The following is an 18,136-nucleotide window of genomic DNA, read 5'->3' as shown; positions in this document are numbered from 1 at the left end:
TTTTTCATACCATTCCAACCACTTGACCTGGCTAAGGAGGCCCAAGAAGTGACAGAGGCCACAACCAACACAAAGCAAGGGGTACTCAGCCAGCCATTTGGTATTGCCCTCGGTGAATGATATTAAATTACTTCATGCATCTCACTCTCCAGTCATTTACAGAACACAGCTAAAACAGAAGTTTGAAGATGGCTAAGAAGAATTATACAACATGCAAGTAAAAGCAACAGGCAATCATTAAATCAACAACCTGATTATGAAATCAAATACAGTACAAGGATGGGCTATTCTTCTTTTGCTTATGCTTAGCTAAATTACACCAAAAAGTCTCAAATGTACAAGTGTTACAAGCTGATAAATGTAGTAGGTAAGAAAAAATAAGCCAGTTTTAAAATTTTCAGCCACATATAATCAGAAAGGTGAAAGTGGGGGGTGCGGAGCAGTAAAGCAGAGGGGAGAAGGATTACTGGAGCAGCAAAAATTATTCTTAACAAGCTTGTTCACGACTGAGATGGGGCAGGAGCCACAAGGATGTTGTTATAGCAACAAGTCACAACCTAAGAGACCACCACTCCTGGGCACGTGAGACTGCAGGCGCAGACATGCACCGCAAAGCCTGTGTGTTAGTTCAATCTTATCTCATTTGTGGAACCAAATGTTTCCTTGAGTTCTGTAAAGTATTTTTGTGCTGGATTTCCTTTCAACATTAACATCAGACTTCAAACTGCTCATCTCCATTAGCACATTGAGCCCAGCATTACATCATAAGAGGCACTTAATATAAAAGTGAGATGTTCAACTGTAGATTCTACTTATCTGTAGTTGCAATCACACCAGTCCAACTCCATGTCAAAGGCACTCTTAAGAGTTCATTTTCAGCTCCTCCTGCTTCTAGACATAAATGTAATTCTGACACAGAGAGAGGGCACAGCATGTCTGGTGTGGAATACTGAGCTGAACCTTGGGCTGCTGAGGCTGCTCTACCTGGTCTAATCCGACTTAACTCCAAAACGTACGAGTTCTTTGAGATTCTTCAGGTCAGACCTTCACCCACTTTTCTTAAAAAATTACAGTGAAGTGTAATAGCTATCCATATCTAACTGTGTTAAAGGAACATATCTTGACTTTTCCTTGATAATACTAATTTAAATACAAGAAGCAGAAGCTATGGGATGGGGAAGCAAACCATAAGAATGACATTAGCCACTTAGCAGTAAATTATCTCTTCCTTATTCAACCAGTGTGTAAACAAAGACTATCATCAAAGGCAAGCTACCTTCTCCTATAGTGCCTCACAACACCATAGCATCACTCATTTTCACACCCAGCTTGATTAAACGCAGAGAGATTAAGAACTCAGATTATATGGATAAATTCTAGCTCTACTACTTACAAGCTCTGGAACCTTGAGCCCAGCTAGTACCTTGGTTTCTGCTCATGTGTACATGAGGACAGTCATAATACGGACACCTCACAGGTTTGCTGTAATCATTTAATATGTGTGTAGCTGTACTTACTACACAGTAGGTATACACAAATGTTAGCTTTTCATTCTCTGATTTTTTGTTTTATTTGGGCCACAAAAAGAATTTCAGAAAATTCTCTGGGCCCAATTGTCTCATTTTACAAATCAATGCCAACGATGAGAATGGCTTTAGCAATGATCGCAGAATGGAGTTGAACAACACTCCGCATACAGCCAGTGGCCCAGTTTGGATCATCCCATTACAAATATGCTAAATTTGGGGACTTTTCATTAAAACGTGTCTGATGTCAACTACCCAACTTTTCTCCATCTGAAGTTAACTATTGTCCATTGCCATCCACTCACTATTAGTGAACCAGTGAACTCTGCTAAACTTACACTGGTTTCATTTAGACTGTTAAACAGCAGCCTCGGACACTGAGTCCCCAAGGGCTTTACACAGCTTACTGCATCAAATTCACACAGGCAATTGCACCGTGCACTTGTGGACACCAAACCCATCCCACCTTTGGATGCCTGGGTTTCACCGACAGTGTCTGTCCTAAGAGGTGAAGCCGGATTTAACGTCACAGCCCCTGCTTTTTCTAGTATGCAAAGGAAGCAGCTTTGGTGTGGCCCTCATCAAAATCTGCCAAACAATTCGCAACCCTCGATGTCAAACTACTTCAGTGTTTTTGACTGCTGATAAATCCCAGTCCCTCCGGACTGCGACAAACTTCACAAAAAGTGTGTTTTCATTTTAGACAGATACAAGCATTGCTCTGACCTGCTCTGGGGAGATTTAAATTCCACTGGAGCAAGGAACTGTTGGGCCAAATGAGGATTTAAAAGGAAGCTGGGTGCCCAGAGCGGTTGGCTACATTTTTAATCCATGCATACAGACACCAGAATACACAGGGTAGCTTCGGGGACCCTGGTGCTGGTACCATCTGAAATGCTCCTGTCATTCATATTGTTGCATCATAGTCTGAAACTGACCTATTACCTAACAAAAAATCTTGCTTTGCAGGAAAGCCACCTGCTTTCTCCTTTCCAATCCTCACCCTCGATGAAGAAGCCAACCTTGCCCCGAGAAGGCTGTCTCAGCCCCAGTGCACCGCTCCTTGGCCTCCCTCCCCACATCATCTTCCTCCTCCTGCCATCAGGGCTCCTGCAGGTCCCAGCAGGTCCTATTCCACCAGAATGCCCCATCCCGCTGTTCCCATTCCAGAGCGCGGGCGCGGAACTGGCGTCCCTCCCCGGACACAAGAGCAAAGGGCTGGAGAGCCGCGGCACTCCAGGATGCCGCTCGCGAGCGGCCGCTTCCCGCAGGAACCTCGGCGCCCTGGGCTCGGAAGCCGAGAAGCAGAGGTGGCGCAGGGGGTGTGCGGACAGCCAGGCCGCAGCCGCCCACCACACGCCCAGGCCCGAGGCCGCTCTCCCCGGCCCTGGGGGGCCGAGCCGCCGCCAGCCCGCCCCGCCCTCCGGGCCCTCGGCGGGGCCGACCCCGCACGGCCGGCCCGTCGCCGGCCGGCGGCCCCTCCGCTGCCCAGGTCGGCCCTCACCTTCCGCTTGAGGCGCCGGGAAGGGGAGGGATGGAGAGGACGCCTCAGGCCAGGAGACTTGAACCAACTGACACCGGCAGCTCCGCCCTTCCCGCCCACGGAGCGTGCGCCCGGAGACGAGTCCCGCCCGGTCCCGCCCCGCCGCCCGCCAGTCCCCCAGTCCTGCGCGGGAGCCGCCCCAATTGTCCTATCGCAAAGCCCCGCCGGCCACCGCTGCCATAACAGAAAGACACTGACATCCAATCAGAGCTGAGGCCTGCGTGGGCGGGTCTGGGGCAGCAGCCAATGACGGTACAGACGCGTACAGCCCGCCCTGGGGAAGCAGCTCTGGAGTCTCAGCAGGTGCCTGACAGCTGCAGACAGAAATCCGGATGGAAAATTCTGCCAACCCTCGGAAGGAGGTGATGGAAGGAAGACGCTGGACCAGAGAGGAGAAATCGGCCACATTCAGGAAAAGGGCATTTGCGGACTCAAAACACAAGACATTGCTACCTTCCTCAATTTCACAAACCTGCTTTTCCTCGTATTTTTAAATTTATGTTACATTTTTTAATTGCAAATTCGGAGCGCCCCTAAGTGTGCCGGTCCGTATTCGCTTCCCCAAACTATGGTTAAATCCACACTACCGCAGGTCATTTCATGATACTGCAGAATTTAGGGAATATCTTGAAAGTTCTTTAATATGGTCCAGCTCTTACCTTACCCTATTTGGTCCGCACAGCACCTGCAGGAACTGAAGCCCAGAGTGAGACATTTCTTGCTCAAGGTCATACGTGCTGTATGCCAGGCTCGGAATGTGATCTTCACGACTGTTCATAATCAAGTAGCACTTTACACAGCAGCAGCATCCTGCTCAGGGACCAAATAGGCACCGCAGCGAAGCAGCATTGTTTTGGCTTTTCGGCTGTGCCCCTGTTTCTTTTTGCTAATAGCAGAGCTTGTTGGAAAATAGCTTTAATCCCCTTAAGGCCTATGTATAACTCAGAGTTTCGGAATCAAACGATTCGCTGGGACTACAAAATTCAGTTTGAAGGAATGTGTTAAAATGCAATGGAGGCACTAAATGGTGGGAGAGCAGGCAGGGAGTCAAACCTAATAGGAGGAGTAGATGTGAGATGTGGGTCTTAAGATGCTGGCAATACCACGTGAGAGTTCCTGGTTTGGTTCCCCTTGTGGTGTCTGATCAACTTTCTGGCCCATGCAAGCCCCATATTGGCAGCAGGTAAGGGCTCAGAGTGCCTGAGCGTTGGGCACCTGCCACCAACAGGGGTGTTACAGGCTCCGGGCTTCCTCCTGGCTAAACCCCAGGTGTTTTGTAAATTTGAGGAGTGAACCAGGGAGTAGGTCTGTCTGTCTCTCTGCCTCTCAAATGTATAGCAAATAAAACACTTTTTAAAAAATGTTTACTTCCATTGGTAATCAGGGAAGTTCCTATTCAAGCAATGAGATAAAGGGATTGCTTCATCAACAAGATGACAAATCCTAGAAATGGTATGTAATTGCAATAATATAAAAATTGATCATACTGCAGTCATAACCCTTCCACAACCATATGGATAATTCAACCACTCACTAACTAATTTGTAAATCAGAGAAAATCAGGATACACAGCAAAGGTCCCATACTTGTCTGTACTTTTGTATCATCGGGAACCCTTCCAAAGAACTGGCTGCCCCCTGGACCAGGTGTATCACAGTCTCCCAAGATAGACACTGACATTATTACTTCCAGGACCTACAAGGGAGATTTCAGCAAAATACTGGCACCTGACCAATCCTAACAGCAAACTTAACCCACTAGAACATTCTACCCAATGACTCAAATAGATGTAGAACAGTCAACAAAATAGTCTCTATCATTTTAATAAAACAAATCTTAGCACCCTAAAACAAACCAAAACTACATAAATTATTTGCTCACATGCGAATGAAACTGGAGGTCAGTAACAGCAGGATATTTGTAAATCCTCAGGAAAGACAAACTATTCACTTCTAAGCCAATCATGTTCACGGGAAATCCACAACAGAAATCAGGATATAGTTTTAAATGAAAATGTAAATGTTTGTGGGAAGAAGCCAAGGCAGTTCTTACAAGGATTTTTAAAAACTATTATTTGGGCCTGGCACAATAGTGTAGTGGTTAAAGTCCTCGCCTTGCACCACCTGGGATCTCATGTGGGCGCCGGTTCTAATCCCGGCGGCCCCGCTTCCCATCCAGCTCCCTGCTTGTGGCCTGGGAAAGCAGTCGAGGACGGCCCAAAGCCTTGGGACCCTGCACCCATGTGGGAGACCTGGAAGAGGTTCCTGGTTCCTGGCTTTGGATCGGCACAGCACCAGCCATTGCAGTCACTTGGGGAGTGAACCGTCGGACGGAAGATCTTCCTCTCTGTCTCTCCTCCTCTCTGTATATCTGCCTTTCCAATATAAATAAATAAATCTAAAAAAAATAAAAACTATTATTTGTGAATAAGAGGAAAGAAAGATTGTAAATCAAGAACAGAAGTGTGTCCACATGATCTTGTTTTGTGATTTTTCATTAAAGGGGATGTAGAGTAACTGTAATAAGGACTGTCATATCCAGATGTGAAGATACGATGCAGTGTCTATCTGTACTTTCAAATCAAAGATGGACTCCCAATGAAATTATTAAATATATCTTGAGAATAGGATGCTGGGCTGTCAGTCATTGTTACATTCAGGACATCACTATGGATCCCACATGCATCAAAAGGTTAAACATAGGAATATGACGGACAAACAGGCCAGTAAATTTATCCTTTAAGCGAATGGACAATCCTCAAAGAAAGATACAAAAGTTCACTCAAAAAAAAATAGATGACATAAATAGCCCTATATTTTTGTTCCTAATACTTTTAAAAGATCTTTTTGTGTGAGGTAGAGCAAAACAGAAAGAGATGGAGAAACAAAGAGCCATCTCTCACCAACTCCGTGATACCCCCAAATGACTGAAGACAGCCAGGTTTGGGTCAAGCCCATTCTAAGAATCTGAAATTCTACCCTGGCCTCCCGGCGAGTGGTGGGGGTCCAAGCACTTGCTGTATCCTCCACTGCCTCCCCAGGCTGCACCAGCCGGAAGCTGGACTTAGAGCACAATAGCCAGAACTCGACCCAACTTTAGCACTGGTGTGTAGGATGCTGGTCCTGAAAGGGATGGCTTAACCTGAAGGTTTGGGGATGGGACTTGACGCTCCCTGCAGTGCATCTCAGGGGCTGGCAGTGTCAAAGACGAAATTCTCTTCCCAAAAGTTACTTATTTATGTGGCTTGTAGCTATCAGATTAGTTCAGGAAAAGCACCCTATGGCCAAGACACTGCATACAAATACAGGAGAATTCATGCCTTGGGGTTTTAGAAATGTAGACTTTAACATAGTATCGTTGTGTTATAAGATTTAGCAACAAAAATAGAGGTAATCATGGTTTTAATAGACATCCAAGCACATTTCATGGAAAGTTAAGAGAGATATTTATAGCAAGTGGCCCTCTTCAATGTATTACCTTCAGAGAAAATTAAGAAACTGAACTAAATTGTCTCAAAGCTTCAATCTCTACCACAGAATGAGATTCTGTTTTATTTTGTATGCAATCATTAGATCACTTGGTCACCCATACAAATTTTGAGAAGCAACTAGAAATGAAATTAAATGTTTTAACTTGCTACACCACAGTGTAAATATTTTAAAATATTTAAATATTTTTAACTGTCAATGGTATATTCTTCAACAAGGAATGACCCAGACTTAGATGATGTCACTATCTAATTCATCCAACTATATCAAGAAATAGTAACCAATTCTGCACAAATTCTTCCCCAAATAAAACGGGAGAAAAGTTTCAAATTGTTTTAGGAGGGCAACATTATTATGTTGATAACCCAAACTGGCTAATGATATTAAAAGACACAAAATGGAGCACAGACACGGAAGTCCTCAGTAAGTGATGAGATCAAATCCAACATCCGCCCCTGGGCAGAGCAGCTGGCTGCTTGTGATTCCTCAGTTATTATGTTCTAAAGCTGCTTCTAACACACCAAAGCAAATACTCAGAATACCGAAAACAATATTTGCAAAAGAACAATGTTTGAAGGCTCACATTACCTTATGGCAAGCCTCATTATACGGTGTGGGCATTAAAGTCAGCAGGGTATGGATATAAACATTAAAACATAAAATGGCGAGATTGGCAACAATTCAGAACTCTTAAACTAGCAAAACCACTTGAGCAGTACCCTCAAAGTGTGCCCCACATCCGGTGGAGCTTCTCCCTTTGTTTCTCCCCATCCCCCAGATACAGGAAGGAAAAAAGAGAATGTGGAAACAATTTTCTTACCCACTTTCCTATAGTCCTTGACCCTTTGGGCCCTAATCAAGTACAAAAAGATCATAAAAAAAGAAGATAATTTACGAAAGAATAAAATGTAAGTAAATGACACAGGATAGAGTAAGAAATCAGGCAAAGTAGATAACATGATCTTTGATTTTTGCCGTGATGCTTAGGTAGCTTCATTGTAAAGAAGACTTTTTTATTTCAGGATACTGAAATATCCAACTGGGGGTGGGGCTGAATGTCAGCATAGCATACCCAAGTATAACAACTCAAAATGGAACGCAATGCAAAAGCAAAGCTAGAGATAGAGGTAAACTAGTAGGTGAAAGAAAACTTCACCTCCTTGGAAAAATGTTTTTGAGAAAGACCACATAAAATGTAAATATAAAATTATTAAAATGTATAAAAATTGAAATTTTTGGCTCTTTGAAAGATATCATTAAAATGAAAATACAACTCACAGACTTGAAAAAATATTCATAATATATTGTTTAACAAATATCCTGAATTCAGAATTTCTAAGAATTCTTTCAATCAGTAATTACAAAGTATGTTAATAAAATCATGAAATGCTAGGCTGTAATTACAGAGGAGATACTGATGTTTGATACACACCAAAGGAAGGAACTGGTACAGGGAAACTTGAAATATTTGTGCTGAATGAAAATAACAAGACTCAGTATACAGGATGTATTATCTTGTTAATGTCAAGTTCTATCGCAGACAAAATGTGTATCTTGTGATAGTAGTTCAGTTCCGTGTTTACCTAGCTTTGAAAATGGGAGAAGGGGCTTATTGTAAAGCTAAGGAAAGTAAGAAAAGCTTTTTGGGATAATAAAAATGCCCCATAATAGCTAGATTGGAATCATCATATAGGTGTAGAAATTCTTTTTTATTCTTTTCTTTAATAAGTAATTATTAAAAAATAGCTGCCCCATTGGTATAGTTAACATAAATTTGCCATTAACCAGGCCCAGGATGTCCACCAGCTACTGGCGGCTTTTCTCCCAGCAGTGTTTACGCTTGGCTAGGTACAAGACAAGCTAGGCAGTTGGCTAAAGCTGGGGTTGGTATATAAAGTCGTCTTTTCAACTGTGTGTATTTGTGAATTTTTAAAAATAAAATTGTTTTTGGTTTAAAAAGACTAGCCAGGATTTATTTGGGCTCTCCAGGGTTCTAGGCATCCTAATTCTACATGTATTTTTTTATCCCGCTTAAACAATCTAATCAATCCCACTTTACAAATAAGAAAATCAAGAATCCAAGTGTTCTTGTGCAGTATTATGTGGCTAGTGATATAGACTGAATTCAAATCTTTTTTGCTTTTGGTGACATGAATACCATATTGTCAACATTATTGACCTGTCATTAAGATTGTTGAAATTAATTTAGAAAAAAAGTGCTTCAAAACCTTCTCCGAATGGGCGTGACTTTGTAACTTGTGGTCTCAACCTATTCAATCCATATTTCCACTGAGACAAAAGTATCCACGCTCTTGACAGGAGTTAAACAGAACCCAGGCGCCCATAGCATACCAGCCACGTTAGCTAGTATTCAGTCTACAACTATCCAGTTAGTGAACATTCCAATCCCCGTGAGACAATCAGCAGATACGAATACTGAGACAGCATAAATGTTGAAATTATCTCAAAATAATTAAAACAGCTCTTGTAAAAAATACATGACCAAGCAACCTTGAAAAATCCTGAAATAGAAATTATAACTGAACATATAAGCAACATAAAAAGAATAAATCAGAATCAACATGAAAATTTTCAAGCTAAAAAAATGAAGTAATAACAGTGTACATTTTTTCATTTTAATGAAATGTAAAATTCTCCACAGAGATGCAATGGCAGAATGAATAGGAAAAGAGTTATTGGATTTATTCATTTCAGTAAAATGTTTCCAATGTCAATAATGGGTAAAAATGTAGCAGAGGGGGATGAACATAATCTCAGGACTCTGAGGCACAAGAAAGAAGAAACACTTATGTAATCAGAGTTCCAGAAGGAAAGGAAAGATTGTCCAGTGATGAAGAATATTTAAGGAAATATAGATTTCCAAGTTTGGCAAAAGACAATTTCACAGAAAAGATGATTAAGATGATGTTTTCTAAAACCCCTGAGGTAAAGGAAATGATGAAAAGATGGTTGGGAAATAGTGACCAAGACACAGGATATCAATATCATTAACATCATTTACTTTCCTATCCATGATAAAGTAAAACAAAAGAAAGAGAAAATTGTACCCTGTTTGACCAATTCCATAAACTAGGAATTTAACAGCATACACAGAAGACAGAGAAATATACCCAATTTATCACTGTGATAAAACTAGTAAACCATGGAAAACAGAACAAAAACAAAACAGAGAAAGCTCCTTTGTAAACAAGTAAATTCTTCTAAAGGGAAAAGAGAATCGAAGAAACAAAGAGACCATGCAGTTTACATATTTATAGATTCATATTTTTAAAAACCAGCAAAACTGCTTTATTTAAGACAATAAACACGCTTTTAAACATGATAAAGAATTGAGATTAAATATGATTAAGAGTACCTCTTTAAAATTCCAGAACCAAACATATACTTGCTCAATAATTTAAATTTTAAAAACATTTTTAGAGAGGCAGGCATTTAAGCAACCTCTTGGGACACCTGCCTCGCATATGAGAGCACCTGGCTCAAGACCTACCTACTTCCAATCTAGTTTCCTGCTGCCATGCACACTGGGCAATGGACAATGGCCCAAGGGCTTAAGTTACGGCCACCCATGTGGGAGACCTGAATGGAGTTCTGGGCTTTCAGCTTATCCCAACTCCAGCTGTTGCAAGCATTTGAACAGTGAACCAATAGGTGGAAGGTCTCTCTCTTTCCCTCTCTCTGCATCTCTCTAAAAAACTAATAAGCATATTAGAAAGATATCTTAAAGGACAGGATAAAAAAAGATAAGCTTGAGGTTAGAGAGCAACATATTATACACAAAATATTACAGCTTTGCTGAGTGTCACTGTTAAAATCTTAAATTAACAGGGTAGGCTTTGGAGGGAGAACTTACAACAAACAAAAGAAAGGGGGAAAAAGAGAGAGAAAGAGAGAGAGAGAGAGAATAACATAGCTAAATGGGCAAAAAGGGAGTTGAAACTTTTGCTTACTGTTGATGAAGTGAGTGCTCACTAAGCTACATATTACAAAATTTCAATAATATTGTTTAAAAACATATTTATGAAAAATCCTTTCTTCTGAACAGTAAAAAGATACAAGTACAAATAAAACCCATGGATACAGCATAGAAATGTTTGACTATCATTCCTATGATCTGAAAATGTAAACAGTGTTGTCGTAGTGGATCTAGAGGAAAGCACAAAACTGTTCTAAAGAGAAGAGAAAAATGTCAAAAACACAACTATTAGAAGGCAATGAATGAGAAAAAGTCACATGGAAACTTTAAAAATCATTTTGATGTTCCAATCTGCACGGTGTATAAAAATGTCTATCATGTCCTAGGTAATTAGAGGATTCTAAACATACTGTGGCTATTTTAGGTGAAATATGCTAACTGAAGGTATTTTGATAACTTTCAAGTGTTACCAGGTGTGTTTCCTGATCCTTTAAGCTCATTAATTTGCAAAACATGTTCCATTTAATGCCTAAATAAATCTCCGATTTTCCTTTTTACTCTTTTTGTTTTCCTTCTGAAAGGTTACTGAATTCATTGGAGAATGAGAGCTGTCTTGAACGTTGTGATTAAAGAATGTTTCCTACTTGTGGAAACGATTTCAAAACCAGACTTAATAGTATACCACAGCACAGTTTAATATACTGCGTAATATACCATTGTGCTATCGGGCAAATTAAATCCACGGATGCTTTTTCAAAATTGTAATTTCCCAAAACGAACCCAAAGTTAGCTAATTGAATCAGGTTGCTTTCCCATTCATTTGTTCAACAGTTGGAGGAAAGCTAGGAAATGGCCAGTGTGTTTTTAGAGAGCATCTCAGTAGAAGATTCAGGCTGGAATCAAGGTCTCCATGGAATCAAGGTTCAATATTATGACCAAGTAGAAGTTTTGATTATCAATTCCCAATGATTCTATTTGGTCTTGATGCTTATTTTTCTCTAAACAAGTATTTTCTAGGGCCCTGTGTGATAGCTCAATGACTAAATACTCATTTTGCAAATGCCAGGATCCCATGTAGGTGCTAGTTTGTGTTCCAGCTGCTCCACTTCCCATTCAGCTCTTTGCTTATGGCCTGGAAAAGCAATAGAGGATGGCCCAACGCCTTGGGACCCTGCACCTGCATGGGAGACCAGGAGGAAGTTCTTTGGATCCTGGCTTCAGATCAGCTCAGCTGTTGTGGCCATTTGGGGGGTGAGCCAGCAGATGGAAGATCTTTTTCTCTGTTTCTCCTTCTCTTCATAAATCTGATCTGCTTTTCTAATAAAAATAAACAATTTTTTTAAAACAAAATTATTTTCTAATCTGTTTTCAAAGATTGTTGCTCCTACAGCTACTTTATTATAGTAGAAAAAATAAGAATAACACAATTAACCCTGTTTTCAAATATTATTGCTTTGAACAAAGCTAAGTTAAAATAATTTTTGTGATACAATTAAATTAATGTGGCAAGAAATAAGATGCTGGGGCTGAAATGAGTGATCTAAAAACCCGTGACCTGTCAACAGTGCAGCAAGCTTTGGTTCCCAGAGGGAACTTGGGTTCTGATTCTGATTCAGTTTAGAGTTGTTCATCCTATTCTTCATTCATTTTCTAATATAGAGGTTTGATTTGGTCTTTGTTAAAGCTTAAATACTAAGGATCATCCAAATATTTTAAATAAACAGCAAAACTGTGGGGGATGAGCCACTTATTATAGAGCTGTATTTAATGAGGACCTGGAATCGAGTTACTTTAGCTCCTGTAACAGTTTAAAAAAAACATTGAGAACTTGATCAAGTAACGCGGCCGGAGAGATACAGTGTGTGATTTCCCATAGCAAGAATCGGCCTTTGTGGTCAGATTTTATCTGATCATTAGCACTTTGTCTGCCATGGTCCTCAAAGCACATTTTCTCAGGGAGTTATCTTAATGCCACTTCATCCTAGCTTTTAGGGCTTTGTGATTCTCTTATTTGCTATACACAAATTTATATTTCTAATTATTTCAGTTGGGTATGTGTTACACTAAATTGCTATTTAAATAATCGAGTTTTAAATCCACATTAATTATGTGGATCTGGGTGCATTGAAGAAATTCTGATTTTTTTTTTCTTAATTAGGCATTACATTTGAAAGAGACAGAGATCTTGCACTGGTTCTCTCCCCCAAAACCTGAAGCATTGGAGACTGCACCAGGCCAAAGACAGGTGCCAGGAACTCAACTCAGGACTCCCACATGGATGACAAAGTCCCAAGTATTTGTGGCATCCCCTGGTACCTCTCTGGATGCTCATTAGCAGGAAGTGGAAGCCAGGTGTGGAGCCAGAACTGACAAACCAGGCACTCTAGTAAGGGGTACAGTTGTCTGAAGCAATGTCTTAACACTCACACTGGGGATTCTATTTTTACTAAGTATGAAGTGATTCTTTGAAGGGTATCTCATTAAAATCAGGGTTGCAGAAGTCACCAATATTTTATAAAAGATTGCACCTTGAGTTGACAGCAAGGTTCAAAAAGTATACGTTGTTAATGGATATTCTTAATTAAAATTTATAGACTTAATTCTCAAGGGTTGCTGTTTCCCTGGTAACCATTTATGACAAAACTATCAACCTGTCAACTTCTGTCAAAATCTAAGGGTTTTTTAAAACATCTATTATTTTGATTGGAAAGGCAGATCAGATTTATGGAGAGAAGGAGAAACAGAGAGACAGATCTTCCATCTGCTGGTTCACTCCCCGAATCGCCTCAATGGCTGAAGCTGAGCTGATCTGAAGGCAGGAGCCAGCAGCTTCTTCCTGGTCTCCCATGCGGGTGCAGGGTCCATTCTCTACATTTTCCCAGACCATAAGCAAAGAGCTGAATGGGAAGTGGAGCAGCCATGATACAAACTGGCACCCATGTAGGATCCTGGAACTTTCAAGGTGAGGATTTAACCATTGAGTCATCATGCCGGGCCCTAGGACCTGAGATTTTACATAACTTACACATGAACTAAAAGCTACCCACTTCATGAAGGCTGGCAGGAAAATGGGATGCCTGGATGAGAGACTGTAGAGTACACTAGTCACAGCACATCAACTGCAGAAACTTCAAGCTCATTTGCTTTTTTTCGCCATGTCTTCTAGATCTGACCATGATGAGGCAGAAGCACCCCAACATGCCTGTACAGGTGGTGAGCTGTACTATGGAGAAGGGATGCTGAGTTTGGGGACTCTGCTGCATTTACAGCAAATGGACGTGAACTTGCTCTGTAACCAGGTAGCTGCAACACTGCATCCCTTGAAGTTGTCCTCCACTAACGTAGCTGCAGGGTCAGGGCCTGACTTGTCTCTGGCACATGAACAAGGACTTGCAGTGACCCTCAAGCCGGTCACCTAGTTTCACGGGCCTTTAGTTTTAATCCAGGTTCCTATTTTTCTCACTCTTGTTCTATATCATATCTTAGGGAACTACTCCATAAATGAGTCATATTGTATTGAAGGATGATTCGAGGTCGAAGGAGAGAGAACTACACTACTGGGAAATAAAAGAGACCTCAGCAGGAGACAAAGGCAGATGCATAGGAGGGGTCATGCAAAAGGCATATTCTAGAAAAGCCACATAAGAATTTTGAATTTTTTGCACCAAAATAAACTCATCTTTTAACTCCCTTTGTCACAGTTTCTTTTTTAAGTACCCTCATAATCATGTGTTTGAAATAAAGTAGCATTTTGTAGCTCTCTCCCAACCTTTCACTTTCACTATTGACCGAATTGCAACAACTCTGCCTGTAGTTTGGCTTAAAATAATTAGCCATCACCAGGCCAGCTGCTAACAAGCTCACAGTAGCAAAGCAGATTAAGGCTTCAGGAGTCTGCAGCTGAAATCTAGCTGGGCTGCACTCTTCTTCCTCCACAGAAGGCAGACAATCGGAGGAAACCTTTCCCCTGAGAAGAGAGGCTGTGCCTGTGTTCCACTCAGCATGGGCACGGGGGGACTGGTCTAAAGGCTGGTGCCAGCAAGTCACACCTGTAGAAGCTGTCATTCTAAACTGCTATGACAAGAGCCCAGCACGCCTTCCAGCTCATCCCTGGTAGTAGAATCCAGAGTTCTGGTGTTTGAAGTAGCTTTTCTACATGCACTACTACATGACACGGATGAGAAAAAAAAAAAAAAAAAGGCATCCAGCTTTGGTTTGGGGAGAACTGACAGAGCCTTCTATTGCCAAGCCCATCCTGACTTACCCACATAGCATCCTCCTCAGGAGATCGCAAAGGATCTTCATGCTCCAGGACCTTCATTTCTGTGGGGACGTTGTTTGTCTCATCCGAAGAGTTTGATGCTAAGCAAAACTTTACTGCCCTTTTCCTTATAAGCATCATCTGCCGCAACCCAACTCAGCAACGTCACATTTCCATGCAAGCAGCTCCGTGGTTCTGGTTTTGATCTTATGTGAAAGGCCTGTAGTGCACGTTTTGCTTTGCCTTAGAAGAAATGACGGACTGCACACAGCTGAAACTTGACAGAAATGAATTGTTGTGCCTGCCTTGTAGTGCTGCTGGGAGTGTGAGGAGACATCCAAAGGGAGGGGATCTGGCATGGTGTGCGTCCTAAAGAGGTCTGACTACAGGCTTCCGGTGCTGGATTTCTTAAACTCCTAGCAGGCAGGCATTGCATGTTCTCTATAAATGCAGCCCCAGGGCCAAGCCCAGCGCCACCATGCCCGTAAATATTGATGGAATGACAGTTCTGTTCCAGGTCCGCACGCTCTTACAAGCAGATCCGTCTGTGCTGCAGCAAATGGACACTGGATTTCAGCCGTGCTTTTGCACCCTAGAGTTCATGCGTCTTTCCAACAACTTATTTCACTTCCCTTGAGTCTCAGTGAAAGGGCTGGAAAGCCAAAGAAGTCATTTACATTACTGCTGCTTCCATGATGTCTCTTCCCCTTCCAAAACTTCAGCCTCGCGTGGGACGTGACCTGGAGTGACTTCTGTGACCAGCTTGTCATAACACTGTCAGGGGGTAATCAGACGTCACGTACGCCAATTATGCCATAGATGACCAATTTTGGTGACGTGAGCAAATTTATTTTCTTTGAGGTGGTGTGCTAGTGACCTCTAGCGGCAAAATAGATTCATAGTAATAGTTTTCGTTCCCAAACTTTACTGCTTCATATTTTCTTTCATGTAGTGACGCTTTCTACTTACACAACGACCTTATTTATGTACAGCAATTTGTGTACATTGATAGCTAAATACAATTATTGGGGCATTACACAGAACCCTGGAACTTCCAAGCTGAAGTTCGCAGAAAGGGGTTTTCGGTCTTATCTCAATATTGAGCGGAACATGAGGTTGAGAGGAGAGAAGTGATTCGAGCGCTGGGAGTCTCGCACAGTAGCAGATGAGAGAGCAGTGCTATCTGCACTCTGGAACACTGCCCCAGGTGCCTGTCTCTGGCTTACAGCTCGGAGCTGAAGAGTACCCACTCTATGCCATCCCTCCTACCACCCTTGGACCTAGCGGTTGAGGGTGTGCGAGAATCTGTTTCACTAAGTCACAAGTCTTCAGACAGAGGTGACCGAGAAGCCAAAGCACGGACCCCTGGACTTCCATCTCATCTGTCTCTACAGCAGTGCCAGGTCATACTGGGAGCGAGTTTTAGAGAAAGGTTTAGGCAGGGGTGGACATTGAGCTCATAGAAAGGTGTCAGTTTGGAAAGATGTGTCTTGAAAATTGACTTTTAAAATGATCACAAATTGTAGGACTTCCTCTCCTATGTCCCCTCACCTCGAATCTGGGCAGGTTTGGGGTTACACTCACTCCCAGTGTGCAGTGGAAGGGACACCAGGTGACTTCTAAAACCGATTCTGAAAGACCACGCCATCTCACCTGCCGGTCTTAGAACACTTGCCCGGGGTGGGGTGTTGGGTGAGGGTTGGAGAAGAGCAACTAAGAAGAGATACAGCTTCCCCAGAACTGACACACTGCGAGGCCAAGTGTAGGTACTCTATCGGACAGCCTTATGTGGCATTCCCTGCCACCTGCCACCTGCCACCAGCTGCTGACTGCACGTGCCTGAGCCATCTGGACATCCAGCCCATTGAAGTGGAGGTGATGCAGCCCGGGCTATCTGAGCTCTGCAGCAGGGAGAGCCTCAAGAGAGAACTGCCCCATTCAGTGCTTCCTGACCCGCTCAGCCACAAAACAGTGACTAAAATGAAAAGACAGTTGTATTCCAACACCGAGTTTTGTGCAAGTTGTCATACAGCACACATCAGAACAAAGATGTTGTTTTCATTCATTAAAAAAATGAATAGAAAATCATAAAAGAATCTGCATGTCTCAAATACTGGTGGAATCTCACTTCAGCGCTACACAGGAAACAGTCACAACTACAATAATTCAAAGAGCTGTTGGCCCGGATGAATATTTTAAATGATAGGAGCTTGGGTTCTTTTCCCTTTTCCTTGAATTTTAAGAAGACTGAGTGTATTTTATCTAGATTTCCAAATGGGAATTTTCTGCTTAATGATTATGTCCATTCTCAGCTAGAGTTTCTCAAATGAACACAGACAAGGATTTGTGGAAGGACTTTCTTAATTCTCCCAAGGCTGGCTTATAACTAATTTCTTTCAATATGCAAGGCAGAGAATTCAGTTCATTGTATATAATGGGTTCTTTAAGCGAGCTTAGTTCCCATTCAGAAGCCAGGCTAAGAGATGCTGGGGATACTACAGACTTAGTCATACAGCAGTGTTGTTAATTAGACAAAAAGAAACTCAAGTTTAGAGAGATTAAGTGACTTGCTCCACGTTACCATAGCTAGATGAACCAGGACTTAATGCCAGGGATTTGAGTTTCAGAGCTTGAAAACTCAATTATTACTCAATTGTGCCTACGGAAAAGGCATACTCTGAAAGTGAATAAGCAAGGTGAATATTGACTGTACTCTTAGTGTTTAAATATGAACTGTTAATGGTCTTAGAAATAATAGTTGTAACTATATAGCAATATAAAATCTATGTTCATAAACACAAATTTGAGCCAAGACTTCCTTTTCTTTATGCTTAATAACATTAAAATTTTACAAACTTTATTTAATCTAAATTAGTGAGCATTCATCCTCCAAACTGTTAAGTCAATCTTCAACAGAGTGAAGTGGGTGGAGAGAGCAAAGTGGGCAAAGATCAGGCTGGTGAGATGAGGGTGAGAGAGGGAGGACCCAGCAGCACTGGGACATGAGGAGAAGGGAGAGAGGGAGGCTGGAATGCGGAGGGACACGTCTGGCTCAGCTGTTAAAATGCTGCTTGAGCCTCTCACATCCCATATTGCTGCCTTTGAGTTCCATCTCCCCATTTCAGATTCCTGCTTATACATATCATGGTGGGAAGCAAGTGATAGCTTACGGCATGAGATGCCCTGCTACCCATTGTGGGAGACCTGGATGAAGTTCCTGGCTCCTTCCCGTTCACTTTTTCTCAAATAAATAAATAGATCAGGAAATTACGAGTATATTCTTACATAGTTTGGTGTGATATGGAATATTCACATAGTTCCAAAATATCCCATCCTCAAAATACTTCCTGATTACTAAGGCATCAAAGCAACCAGGAAGGA

General features: G+C 41.9%; 1 protein-coding gene across 4 annotated transcripts in view; it reads right to left on the bottom strand.

The window, feature by feature from the left end:
• The window catches only part of SCOC (short coiled-coil protein), a 39,003-nt gene that overhangs the window by 5,268 nt on the left and 15,599 nt on the right, over window positions 1–18,136 (bottom strand). Inside the window, exon 1 of one of the 4 annotated variants that reach the window (XM_040967073.1) lies at window positions 28–1,229. The exons of the other annotated variants lie outside the window; for them this stretch is intronic. The gene's annotated coding sequence lies outside the window, so the exon portion shown is untranslated. Of the gene's footprint in view, window positions 1–27; window positions 1,230–18,136 lie in introns of those variants that run through there. 4 annotated transcript variants of the gene reach the window in all.

The sequence above is a fragment of the Ochotona curzoniae genome, unplaced genomic scaffold (genome assembly GCF_017591425.1).
Source record: "Ochotona curzoniae isolate NIBS_2020 unplaced genomic scaffold, NIBS_Ocur_1.0 scaffold_4506, whole genome shotgun sequence".
Classification (NCBI taxonomy): Eukaryota; Metazoa; Chordata; class Mammalia; order Lagomorpha; family Ochotonidae; genus Ochotona; species Ochotona curzoniae.
The sequence above is the reverse complement of the archived record's forward strand: the minus strand, read 5'-3'. Positions and strand labels throughout refer to the sequence as shown.